At 37.0% G+C, this 13,802-nt stretch overlaps 1 protein-coding gene across 2 annotated transcripts in view; it reads left to right on the top strand.

Annotated features, from left to right (window-relative positions):
* Window positions 1-13,802, top strand: part of SNTG1 (syntrophin gamma 1) — a 709,317-nt gene that overhangs the window by 154,712 nt on the left and 540,803 nt on the right. For both annotated transcript variants that reach the window (XM_088469763.1, XM_088469762.1), the window contains exon 2: window positions 5,054-5,292. The gene's annotated coding sequence lies outside the window, so the exon portion shown is untranslated. The remainder of the gene's footprint in view (window positions 1-5,053; window positions 5,293-13,802) is intronic.

Raw genomic sequence — 13,802 nt, 5'->3', positions numbered from 1 at the left:
AAAATTTTATGAAAAATTTATACAATACAGCTTAAATCGACAAAATATCATAGTGATGAAAGAAAACAATTGGAAGGAAATGGGGGGACGGGACAAACTACTGGGATCATAGTGGTAGGACGAATAAACAATAAATTTGACAAAAATATCAAATAGAAACCATAATTTAAAATATTTATCAAGTGATTAATATTTATAAACATCTATATTTAATATGTTTATAACATAGAGTATTGATGTCAACACTTTAGTATTGATTATGAAAACATATGAATTGTATTATAATGAACAATGGGCCTGATTCAGAGCCGGACGCTATTTGCGGACGCTCGTTCTAAAAAAAGGGCCGGATATTAAAATTGTGCGCTCACTCTTTGCGGTGTGTTGACGCCTCTATGTCTGAGCGAGCATCCGAAAAATGCGCTCGTTATTTTGTAAAGACGCACCTTTACCACTCGCATCACACATCATCTCCGGTATTTATTAGATTAATCGAGAACATCGAAAGGCATCTGAACTGCTCGCAGTGCTTGTGGTAGGATTTTCTTCCCGCTATCACTGCGAGCAGTTCAGGCTAAAAGACAACCAAGTGACATGGTCGATGACACTCCTTTACTAATTATGCACTCCCATTAAACGCCCTTTTGACCGTTAGGCACGCCTGCGTTCGGATCTCCACTCCCCCGTTTTCAAGCAGCTTCCCCTGTTACCACCCACAAACGGTACATTCTGTCAATCAAATTAGCAGCCCCTTGCTGTTTTACGAGCGCACGATTTCCGACCGCAATGGCTGTTTTGCGCATGCACATTACAACCCATACGCATGCGCAGTTGTGCGAACATCGCTCAGAGCGAACGAGCGGCCGCTTACGAGCGGCTCTGAATCAGGCCCAATTAACTCTATTGGCAATTATTACAACTACTAGATGTCATCTCAACTTTCTGGGATGTACGTAGTCAGCATCCCGGCATGCAGGATGCCGACGGTCTAAATACTGGTACCGGAATCCCGACAGGGTCGTGATCCTGGCTCCACAATCCCGACTGCTGACATCCCAAAGGTAAGTAACAGGGGTTAGGTTAGGCACTAGGGGGAGGGTTATGGTGTTAGGGTTCGTGGAGGGGGAGGTTAGGTTTAGGCACTAATGGGGGAGGTTAGTTCAGGCACTAGGGAGGGAGGGTTAGGAGAGGGGTAGAGGTTAGCATTCGGAGTACTTACCTATGGGTGTTGGGATTCTGACTGGTGGGATGCCGCTGTCTGTATTCTGACCGCCAGCATCCCAGCCGCCGGAATCACATACACAACACCAAATTTCTATGACCTGTTTAAAATAGTCATGCTTTTATGTGGCAATTGATCTCCTTGATGACCTTTTAATATTTCCATAATTTAGTTATTTTTTAAAATGCTTTATAACATGACAGTCACATTTCACTTTTGTTTCATAATTAAGTATGATGTTGCTTTTAAACATTTTTCACCATAGTCAATGATACATGTCACAGCTCTCACTTTGATTACTTTATATCATTGTCCTTTCTTAGACACTGTGAATTGTTGATTTTCAGCTTCAAGAACTGGCTCAGCTATATACTATCAGAACTTGTATAATTTATTTAGCAACCCATCTGGTGTAGAGTGCCTAGGGTCGTTTCATGCGACATGGTCAGCATTTGGATGCATCCATCTGTTCTGTAAAATAGAATGACTATGTAGCATCCATTATTCAGGTCAAGTTATTTTCTTTGTTTACTATAGTTGATTGTTTTTTTCGCTCCGTGCAAAAAATGACATTTTATAATGAGTTTCAAAACATCAAGTTTTTTTATAGAAATTATTAATTTGTGGCAGTTGGGCACACCGGAATCATTTTTTAGTTATTTTTTAACTGTATTAATTCTCATCACCTTAGAGACTGTTAGTCAGGATCCCATAGATACCACTACCTTATAATAACACTTCAGCACCCTCTCTCTAATTTTAGACTTTGTTAATATGTGCTGATCTCTGCAGCAGTCACATGATCATAACTCAGTTTATTTTCAGCTGGGGAGTTCATTGGTTTGCATTCTTGTGGGTTTAAAAAGCAGGGAGAGTTTAGGCTGCTTTTATTTTTAGTATAGGTTTACTGAACCAACAGCATTTGTACTTAAGATCCACTTGTTAATGCAGTCACTTTGAAACAGGGGCATTTCCTTGCCTTTCCAGTTAATCAACAGCTTCCTCAAAAGCCACTGATTGATTGGAGAGGTGGAGAAATGCATTAAGAGCACCACACATTTGACTGTCTGGCTCCTCCTGCAGACTGCATTAAAGGGAAGCACCAGCAGCCGGTAGGTAAGTAACACCCCTGTTTTAATGTGGCTGTATAAACAAGTGGGTCTTGAGAACAGATCCTGTTGCTGTTGGCTGAGTAAATCTATACTACATATAAATCTCCTAACTCCATTTTAGAGTATGAACTTATCTATCGTCAGAATTCAATTAATCAAATTGGATGTCAGTAACAGCTTTACTTTAAACTACTAATACAGGTATTATACAAATTAACAGCTTGCTGAACTAACACTTTGATTACTAACAAAGTTACAGTATATTCAAGTTTCCTAACTAATCAGCGTTTGGATCATGGACACATGTTTCAGTTGCAATAATATATGGGGACTGCTAATGTAGCTAACGCCAGTACTGATTGCATTTAAGTAAAATAAATGTATAATTGAGATATAGGATATAGTTTATTATATTGTTATTGTTCACATGAGATGTGTGTTATATATATATATACTGTATTTATATTTTCCTATTAAATGGATTTAAATTGACAGCAAGCGCTTCTTTTTCTATTTGTTATGTGGTTGTATTAGATGATTCAGTAATCCCTCAATTGGAAGCTGCAGGTTGTCAGATACATAAAATTTATATAGATTAGCACCTGGTTTTATTTATAAATTTTACATGTGCAGTAAGAGCCTGTCACCATTGCAGGTGCATCCCAGAGTTATAGAAATACACCAGAAGTGAAAAACAGTGCTCTAAGCCTACTGACAATTTATTATAGCTAGCGACAACTGTAAGTAATAGCTAAAGTGCTTAGTACAATCTGTAAATTACTGTAAATAAAACAATGTAGCATATTTATTACCTTCTTACATCATTACACTCACAATTACTAATAATTACATATGTAAATGCCTATAATAATTTTTGTGTAAGCATAAAGTGCTGTTTTTCTCTTTTGGTATATTTTTTTATGTTTTTTGCGAAAAATTACTATTTAGCTGCTTAAACCAAAGAACATTTAGCGCCTGATTTTGAGTTGGGAGTAAAGCAAAATATAGCAAGTAACTTTGCACCTTGGCAAAACTATGTTACACTGTAGGTGGGGCTGATTTAAAGGTGTAGAGAGATTTAAGGTGCAATACACTAGACCAACTTTCATCCAATCATCCAAATTTGGTAATGTATGTGAGCAAATGACAATCAGCAATTTGCTCCCAAACCCCGGAAAAAACACAAAAACTGTAATTCAAGCAAGTTATTCAAATTGAAAAGATTTGACTAACTTGTCTGAACTACCATTTTTGTCTGTTTTCTGGCATTTGGGAGCATTATTCTAATTATCATTTGCTCCTATGCATTACTAGATTTTCACCTAGTTGGATGGTTGGATGAAAGTTGGTGTAGTGTATGATCAGCTTTAGATTTGTAAAAATAAAACTGTCCGGTATTTGTGGGCAAAATGAAAAAGCAAAAAGCAATAGAAAGATCTGAAGCTTGTGATTATACACAACTCTTAGCTACTTAATTCAGTACAAACAAACTGTACTCCTCAAACAGCACTAGAACAGACAAACAAGTGAACCCAATGCTTAGAGTATTATTAGACTTATCGTTACAGAGTGTATATCAGTTCTTCAATGTTATCATAAACCAGGTGACTCTTCTATTATTGCATTGGATAAAATGTGCCCGAAAAGGTTTCTTTGTGTCAGTCTGTCAATGTAGTATAATTCACTCAATGGAAATTTCAAAGCAGTTAGCAGTCAAGGAGTGTCCCCATCAGTCTTTAATAGATGTTTTTAGGTGTTGCTATTTTCTTTCCAAAAATTAACAGTGATGAGATGTATGGTACATGTAGGAAAGAAGATAGGTCAAATAGTGTATCATCTTAAAACTTAGTTTAGTTATTCCAAACATCGGACTAGACTTTTCTATAAAAGTTAGTAAAAAAAACACTAGTAGGTATACTTCGTATCAAGAACAGGAATAAGTAATACATATCAGAATAGTTACTCTGTATCAGTCCCAGGAAACAAAAGCAATCACTTGATCTGCAGCCTCAGATGTTCCATCCCTCTCTGATATGTCAGCCTCCTTCTGTGCAAAACTCCAGCTGCACTGTATATAGCGTTCTAATTATGTAAGACATGTATCAAATGGGATGTGGTCAGAATCCCGACCACTGGGATTCCGGAGGTCAGAATGCCGACGCCGGAATCCAAAAACTTATCAGAACACCAACAGTGGCATCCAAACCACTGGGATCCCAAAGATAAGTACAGGGGTAAGGGGGAGGGTTAGGGTTTGGCACTAGCAGGAGAGATAGGTTTAGGCTGCAGGGGGAGGTTATTTTTAGGGGGTGGGGATGGAGGGTTAGGTTTAGGCACTAGGGGGGTAGGTTAGGTTCACACTGTAGGGAGGGATGGTTAGGGTTAGGGGTTAGGTTAGGAGTATTAACCGTTAGGTGACCACATTGTGACCTGGTTGGAATGCCGGCTTCGGGATTCTGACTGCTGGGATCCCGAGCGACGGCATCCTGTATCCATCAAGAAGGCTGGTTGTTAGTGATTTAAATACATTTTTCTATTATTTTATAAGTATTTAAATAAAAAACTTATTTGAAAATGGACTGAGCTATTTTTAGAAACCATGTAAGAGATTGACTTAGAAAAAATCCAGTATCAAAAAGGGTTCATTCATACACTTGCTTAGAATGGCAAGCAAGGGGTCAGAGTGCAAATACCTCATGAGCCATTTTTGTTTTTACAGATGAGGACCAGAACTGAGTGACCAATAGGATTTCCTTTGGTGCTACACTCTGCTGCTGTATAGACATTTATTAGCTCTCCTTGGCCTACGCAAATGGTCAGACAGCAAATGAATCCACCAGGAGAAAGATTTGCCATAATGTAGCCATGCTAATCGTGCATGAGATCACAGCTGCCAGTTCATCATGAATTGCTAACTCTGCATATCTTCCCACAACAACCACTTATTGGAAACACATGGTAATGTAACAGTATCATAAACAGCTTTTTGTCTAATTTTCTGCGATGGTATTCTGTTTTGTGTGTGTGTTTGCACATGAGCATGTGTTTTGTTGTCTTTTTTAAAATATAGTTATTTTCATCATTCAACAGATGACTTGTTCGATGCAAACACCTGTAACTTTCAAAAGCAGTGTTATAATCATGCATGCATACCAGGATTAAACATTACAGAGCTATCTGGGTTACCTGGTAATGTTACATATTCTGTGTTGATTATCCAAGTGTCTTCTTTTTAAATATATTGTATTTCATCATTGTTGCACTTTTATCTGAACATTACACGTTTTAGTTAAAATTCTAATTATCTAGGATGATATAATGATTTATGTCTACCTAATTTGTTCTGAATATGTTTCATACTTGTCATATTCTGAGTTACACTTCCTATTCTGAATGGCATTTTTTAGAGAAAGAAATCATCAGCCGTTAAGAAAGATATGATGTGTGGATTTGTATAGAAAATTTAAATTACACTACCATCACTTTATTGTCTGAATTAATACTAGTCAATCTAAAGCTGATTGCTTGTTCCATTTATGAGGCAGTTATCATAAATGTATGTCTGTATAAATACTTTAAACTTTGAACCAAATTAGCTGTATTATTTTTTTAAATGGCCAAAAATAAGACTGAAATCAATTCACATCCTATAGCTTTATTTAACTAATTGGTAGGGAACCTGATACACTTTGGAGGCTGCACTGGGTGTCTTCTAACCTTCAAAAGGGATGCATATTACCCTTAATTGCGGTAGTAAGTTAAATGAATATAGTTAATCAATGAAAGAGGCACCTAACTGTAATAATATATTAGCAGGCCTTTTAAAAAGCAGGTACTGTACATATAAACAGAAATATAACAACAAAGCAGTAAGGTGCTGGGGCTGCAATGCTTGAGGGACTGCATGACAGTCATTAAATGTTTTTATTTTTGTAGATTGTGAGCACGTACTGAGTGAATGGTCAAACTTATGCTTCATTATATGATGATTATAAACATCACATTGCTTGTTGCTGCATCTTTATGTTAGTGATAAGATAGAAAATTTAACTGCACTGCGACATCAAAATATAATGCTAAATTGAGGAGTAGCAACAAGCAGAATTATGTATACAAAAGATGGAAATTACTTCACCAGTGCTATAAAAGAGTTAGAATGGAATGATGTTACACTTCTGTTTGTTACTGTTGTAGAGAGTTCCACACACCCTGTAAGATCTTTATACTACACTCCATACCAATTTGAACATAGGTCTGGTATATGGTCCCCTCGCAAATATCATCAATAGGGAATGACCCAAAAATAGAGTAGAACATATTTATTAAAAAATTACTAAAACATATTAAACAAATTAAAAAATTGTGAAAATTAACAGCAGTTGGGAAGAACTGGCAATAGACAGTCCTTAACATGCATTACACAAATGGGATCTCCCAGTTGCAGTCCTGGGTTCACCCACTAGCCAGTGCTCCATACACACTTTATTACCAGTCAGCAATACTTTTTGGATAGATATCCAGCACCCACGCATTCTGACCCTCCTTGGGTCTTTTTCAAGGTAAGCTAAAAGTATTGAATGCCAGCATTAGTCCTCAATCGCTCTAAATACCCCTCCTTTGCTACTAATTGGTCCCAGGGCAGCTGATCTCTATACATAAATCAAATTACAAGTCCAATGATCCTGTGTGCTAGGACCATTTCCTATTCTATGAGCGTTTGGCTGTCATAGTAACTCCTAGTCCTGTCATGGAGTTTACAGTTTCTGTGCGCAAGATGGACTACACATCCCACAATTTGTTGTAGTAATATAATTTTGCTGTGATCTCTGTACCTCATTGTCATGGTAAATCTTGTTAATGTACCGGAGCTACCGATCACTTCCTGTGTAGTAATATAGCTATATGGTGGTATCCTTTGCTATTCTATAACAGAATCTGTCAGAATTTATAGATTTTTATTTGCACCCTTTTGTTCAGAATAAATCACATTTAAAAGACACAACAGCCCTTCTAAACCATATCAGCACCATAGAATGGCAGGAATATTACATAATGGTGACAGCTGATGTGCGATCTCTTTACACCATCATTGACCAACAGGATGGAGTCAGGGTGATACATTTTTTTGTAAAAGATAGTGATATGGCTCATGGGTTGCAGGACTTTCTTGTGGAAGCAAGTCAGCTCATTTTATCTAATAATTATTTTGTCTTTATTGCCAATTTCTATTTGCAGATGTTTGGGACCACAATGGGCACCAGGTTAGCTCCCAGCTATGCAAACATCTTCATGGGACAGTGGGATAATGACTGCATTTTGAATCAACATTACCATAGAGCAAACCTGGTGTCCTGGTTCTGATACATAGATGATGTCTTGTTTTTCTGGCATTGTGGGAGAAGAATCCCTCAAGGAGTTCTATACTTACCTACATACTAATACAATGAATATTGAATTTACTTTTAATAGCAGTAGAAATTTTATTTTTTGGATGTGTCCATTTATATTGAGGAGGGCAGACTACATACCAGCAGCTTCTCAAAACCAACTGATTCTCATAGTTATATTCAAGTTGACAGTTGTCACTACCAAAATTAATTAAGCTCCATACCAGGGGTTTAACTAAGAAAACTAAAATGTATTTGTACCAAAAATGAAGTTTGCCAGAGGCAGTCAGTTGAAATGCAGGTACAATTTTTAGCATGTAGGTATAAACCTAATTTGGTTAAATAAGCAATAGACGAGGCGGACAAAGTCCCTATAGAGAGTTTATAATCAACATACATTTATTGCTAAAAATAAATATTGGACCATATTACAAAAAGATCTGTGTTTGGTCCTCTGGTTCCAGATGAGCCTAAATATAATAGTGAGAAATGCTCTTTCCCCCTTGAGACCATCATCGGGTATAAGATCTAAGGGTTTAATGTGGTTCTTGTGTGGGGTGTACAAAAATTAGGACTAATGGTACCTCCAAAATCAGCAAGGTTAAAATATATGGAGAAGTGTTCAGTGTGAAATAATTCATAACTTGTAACACTAAAAAAGTGGTATATGCCATTGAATGAGTATATGGTTTATACTATATCAGACATACCTCTAGAACCCAAAAAGTTCATACTGGGAAACACCTAAGAGACATTTGAAAAGAACTAGAGAGTCATGCATTATGTAACCATTTAAAAAAAATCCATAATTGCTCCCCATCAGCAATTAAATGTTTCTTGGGCATCCAAGAAACATCAGGCCATTGGAGACATAGAGACTTGACAAAACAACTAGCTAAAGCAGAAATGAAAAACATTTACAATTTAGGTACTTTAGAGCCAGGAGGGGGCTTAACCTTGGTTTTGAGGTAAAATGGTTCCTATGGCATTAGATACATGCATGCCTTGCACATCATGGTGATGTCTTATGATGCTGTCTTCCATATGGTGCCATTTTCTGGTGTTTTAAATTGTGATGTTCAAACTGTGATTTATTTTGTGTTATATATAGTAATTACCATATTATATCTCTTTATACAATCAGTAGGTCCATATCTCTGAAAAGTGTGGTTATCATGCCCATAAGATATCAGCAAATATTTGGTGCTGAGAAAAGAACAAAGTTTGCCAAGTGATGTACCCTGAGAGCCTGCTGAATGAGATTTTGCAAAGCTGGTACCACTACCATGACAATCAAAATGGCGGAGATAAATATTGACCGCGCCTTGTGGAGTGGTGAAACTACTATTGGAACTGGAAGGATTGAGAAAAACACAGCTTCTAGAATAGCAAAGGATAACACCGGACACATATCTGTATTACTACACAGAACATGATCGTTACTCCGCTACACTGACCGGAGTTACCATGAGAATGAGATGTGGGGTTCACAGCAAAATCATATTACTACAAAGAATTGCGTACAGAGACTGGAAACACCTTGACAGGACTAGTTACCATGACAGCCAGACATGCAAAGGATAGAAAACAACCTAGCGCACAGGATCATGAGACTTGTAGTTTGATTTATGTATAGAGATCAGTTGCACTGGGACCAATTAGTAGTGAAGGAGGGGTATTTAAAGGGATTGAAGGCTGATGCTGGCATTTAATATTTTAGCTAACCAGGAAAAAGGGGAGGATTTGAAACTCGTGGGTGCCAGATATCTATCCAAAAAGTAACAATAACTGGTGATCCATTGTGAATGGAGTTCTGGCCGGCAGATGAACCCAGGACTGCAGCTGGGAGATCCCTTTTGTCAGTTCTTCCCGACAGCTGGTAATTTTCACAATTTGAGCCACTTAAGGATTCTTATGTAATTATGAATGCCATTTCTATTGTGAACTTTTTCATTTGTTTTATATATCTTTTATACATTTTGTATTAAATAGTATTACTGCTGTAATCTATTTTTGGTTCATTCCCTAATGATGATATTCAGGAGGAGATCATATACCAGCCCTCTATTTAGATTGGGACAGATGGTGTATAAAGTTTTTAGCAGTGTATGTGGAACTCCCTACAACCGTCACAAACAGGAGTATAACATTATTCCATTTTAATGGTTTTATAGCACTTGGGAAGACATTTCCATCTTTTGTATGTGCATTTCTCTTTTGGTGGAGGTAGAGGATTACCTCCTAGGAAATTGGTATCATAAGCTGTTTCCTTTGTGCGCATAGTACACTTGTTCACCTTGTGTTGTATCTAACAAACAGAGATAGTTGGTGCTGTTCCATATATCCTGCAGAGATGAGGATGGTAGTGGCGCATGGTTTAAGTAAAAAAATATATACTTTCCATGCCTAGTTAGCCTAAAATACCAATTTATTATTTTAACATGTTTTAAAAAAGTGTTTCTTTTTTATTTTTACTTTAGTTACACTTTAATCTGACATGCATACTGTATTTATAATTATTACTGTACAATCCAGACTTCATTATGTAACCTAAACACAGTCAAATGTAAACAGGGGAGCAAAGTCTTTATGTATATGACCAATAAGGACCCTACTAAATGGTATTGCTTTTAAGGATACCTTACAACCACTGCGATTTTATCAAGACAGTCCTAATTTTAAAGTTAAATTGTGCCATCAAGATTAGAACAATGCATTACTGATCGCCATACTGTAGGTATGCAGGGCAATAGTGAATGGGTGCAGCGCACTTGCCACTACCATTCAGTGCAGTGACAGTGTGATGTTTTGTAATAAGGGGCAGTCTACTGCTATCCATCCACTAATGATAAGTATTCTTAATTATAGTTTCTGATGTTAGCATAGGAATTGTAATAAAAAGGAAGTCTTTGGATGGGATGCAGTCACCATCGCAACATTCAAATTGTCAATATTCATTGTGTGCGACAAGGTAATGTCGACAGTTGTGATGTTGACATTGTTGAAATGTTGACATGGAACATGTTGACATCTGCAGAAAGTCAACATGTTCACAGTTTTGACATCTAAATTGTCGACATGTGAAGCGCTGTCATTCTGCAGAATGCGACATTAGGGTTAGGTTGTGAAATGAAGGTCAGCCTGCAGGAAGAGGGTTAGGATTAGGCTGCAGGAGGAGGGTTAGAGAGGCTGCAAATAGAAAGTTAAGGATAGGGGTTAGGATAATATAATTCCACTGGAACTCACCATCACCTGACACCTTTGGACCAGAAGACACCACTGCCCTGTCACAGTGGGTGTCGAACCAGCGGGACCCACTGGTTCTTGACATGTCATGCCGATATGTCATCAGTGTCCACATGATGACTGTGAGCATGGTAATGCTAAGCATGTCGACATTAAGACCATGTCGACATTTTCATTTAGTATTCCCTGGAAAGTGCTTGTGCTGTACAAATAATAATAATAATCATCATCATCAAAATAATCAAAATTCAACAGTTTAGTCATTTTTAAATGTGGTCCTGTATTTATGTTAAAGAATAACTGTATCTCAAAGTCAAGAGGAACTCCAGTGAAGTAAGATACTAAAGATGCAAATGCTTCTAAATAAAGGGAATTCAACTTTAGACAGATTCAAATAAATTTGATTCATTCATCTTGAAAGAGCAATGGAAGTGTGTCATTTCTACCAATTTGACTAATGTATAAAAGGTTTGTGTGAAACACAACAAATTAGATTACATACAGCTGTGCACATTTATGGTGCAACATCACTTGTTACATCATGCATATATCCACCACAATTAGATGCCTACCATTGTAAGGGGTAAGACACTTATACATGTACCAAATTGATCCATTTAACTCAAATATGTTTCCTTTATATTTGTAATATTTTCTGATTTGTGCTAGGCTTATACACACCTCACAAAGCTACATATACAGTAGCTAAAGATGGACACTTTCATTTCAGTGATATAGAAAAACACACAGTTCATAAGAAATGTGCCTATATACTGAGTGATCTGGAATGAATTACAAGTTTAATCCAGCAAGAAATCCTACATAAAAAGGTATGTTGAGAATTAGCTGTTTGGTGTTATTCTTAATAACAAAAAAATCAATTTAAATGACCACTAAACCTAATATAAATCGTGATCAGAAGCAGATTTTACCTAAGAGCTGAAGCACTCTCAATAAAATCCACCACCCGCAGTGACTGCCTAGCAGTGGTAGTCAGTTCTAACTGCTAATCACAGGGGTGACAGGCAGTTCCACTGGAACATGATTTCTCCTCCTGGGACTGTCAGTCTGCACTGCAATAGCAGAGAGCAGTTTCCATGGAAAGCCACTGCCCTGATATCAACTCAGCCCTACTTGGCTTCTTGGGGCTGCAGTCAATGCAGTGCCTAGAAGCTGGCAGGATTGTTCATTTGTGCGCATGTGTGGGATTGTGATCCTGAACATGTGCATATTTACATACTCCCCCAACCAGCCAAAGTAGGAACCACCACTGATCATGGCTAACAGTAGAGATTTTGTAATGGAACAATGGGCCCACACTGGCCACCCTGCGCACATTAAATTCACTCACCATGCGGCTGCATCATATTTCTCGGAGAAGTCACTGCCAATTAGATCATTAAACATAGCTGGGTTCAATATCCACAATTCATAAAACTCTAAGATTCATACATACAGTATGAGTTTTAAAATGATTAATATTAAACCTAAAGCTTCAGTTTTGGTTAAATAAAGGACAGGTAACCATTTCGGGATTTAGTCAAAATTTATTCAAAACTTAGACAATCAAAATGTCAACTCACAAAATTTCCACAACCAAAAAGTTGACAGGGTCATGAGGTCAACATAGTGATAAGGTCGACAGATACAATGTAGACACAGTCAAAAAGTTGAAGGTGAATTTTAGCATCAGCTCTGTTATTTAATTATGACTGTCTATATTTTAGTTGTCCTTCTTATGACTCTCAACATTTTTATTATGGCTGTCAACATTTTGACATTTTAAACCTGTTGATATTTTAATGTCGACCTTATAATTTGTCTGTTTTTTAAATGTTGACATAAGCACTGCTAGTTTACTTCTGAAGACAGAAGAAGGTCTTGTGGGCCGATTAATCAAAATTTTGAAATCTTTGGTTCATCACACAGGGTTTGTGTACGCTGATGAGTAGGCAAAAGGAAAGATCCCCAGTATACGGGGTCAAGCCATTGCTTACCAGCATGCTTAGTCCTATATTTAAAAATACATGCTTTTAATAATAAAACAACTATGTTTCACTATTAATTTCCCTTTTACATTTTGGGTTTAAATGCTCCAGAAAGTGATGGCTTTTACAATCCACTGCTTGGTAAATAAACCCCTGTGAACCAACTTACAAATATGTAGGAGGAAGCGTGATCGTCTGGGACTCTTTTTCTGGATCCTAAATTGACGACTTATACAGAGTGACAGACACCTTAAACCAAAAGGGCTACCATTACATTTTACATGCAATACCCTCTGGTCTAAACCTATTTTAGATTTAGACAAGGGTTCATTTTACAGCAAGATAATTACCTCCAGGCTATGTCAGAACGACAGTAGGCTTCAATTAATTGAATGGTCTGCACATTCTTCAGATTAAACCCATTAAGTTGGTTTGGAATGAACTGGATAGAAGGGTGAAATGAAAGTGCAACACATTTGTGAGGACATGAGCAACAGTGTTGAGAAGAACTTCCAAAACAATACTGTATTTGATTTCCATTATAGAAATATAATCACAATTGTGTTCAGTGGTTATATCTGCAAAATGTGGCTTCTTTGAGTCAAACATTTGGATAACATTTTGTTAAAAAATAATAATTCCATGATTACATATTAATATCCAATTGGTTTTTTGTTATACGCTTCCATTTCTAAATACAATGAGACAGTAAAAAGGTGTAATTGTAAAATGTAGGTGTTATACAACTTTTTGTGTGTGTGTCTAGATTATCTATATTTTTATATCTATCTATCTATCTATCTATCTATCTATCTATCTATCGCATATGGAAATCCAGCACTCACTG

This window comes from Taudactylus pleione, unplaced genomic scaffold, assembly GCF_031769625.1.
Source record: "Taudactylus pleione unplaced genomic scaffold, aTauple2 ptg000093l, whole genome shotgun sequence".
NCBI classification, from domain to species: domain Eukaryota; kingdom Metazoa; phylum Chordata; class Amphibia; order Anura; family Myobatrachidae; genus Taudactylus; species Taudactylus pleione.
The sequence above is the reverse complement of the archived record's forward strand: the minus strand, read 5'-3'. Positions and strand labels throughout refer to the sequence as shown.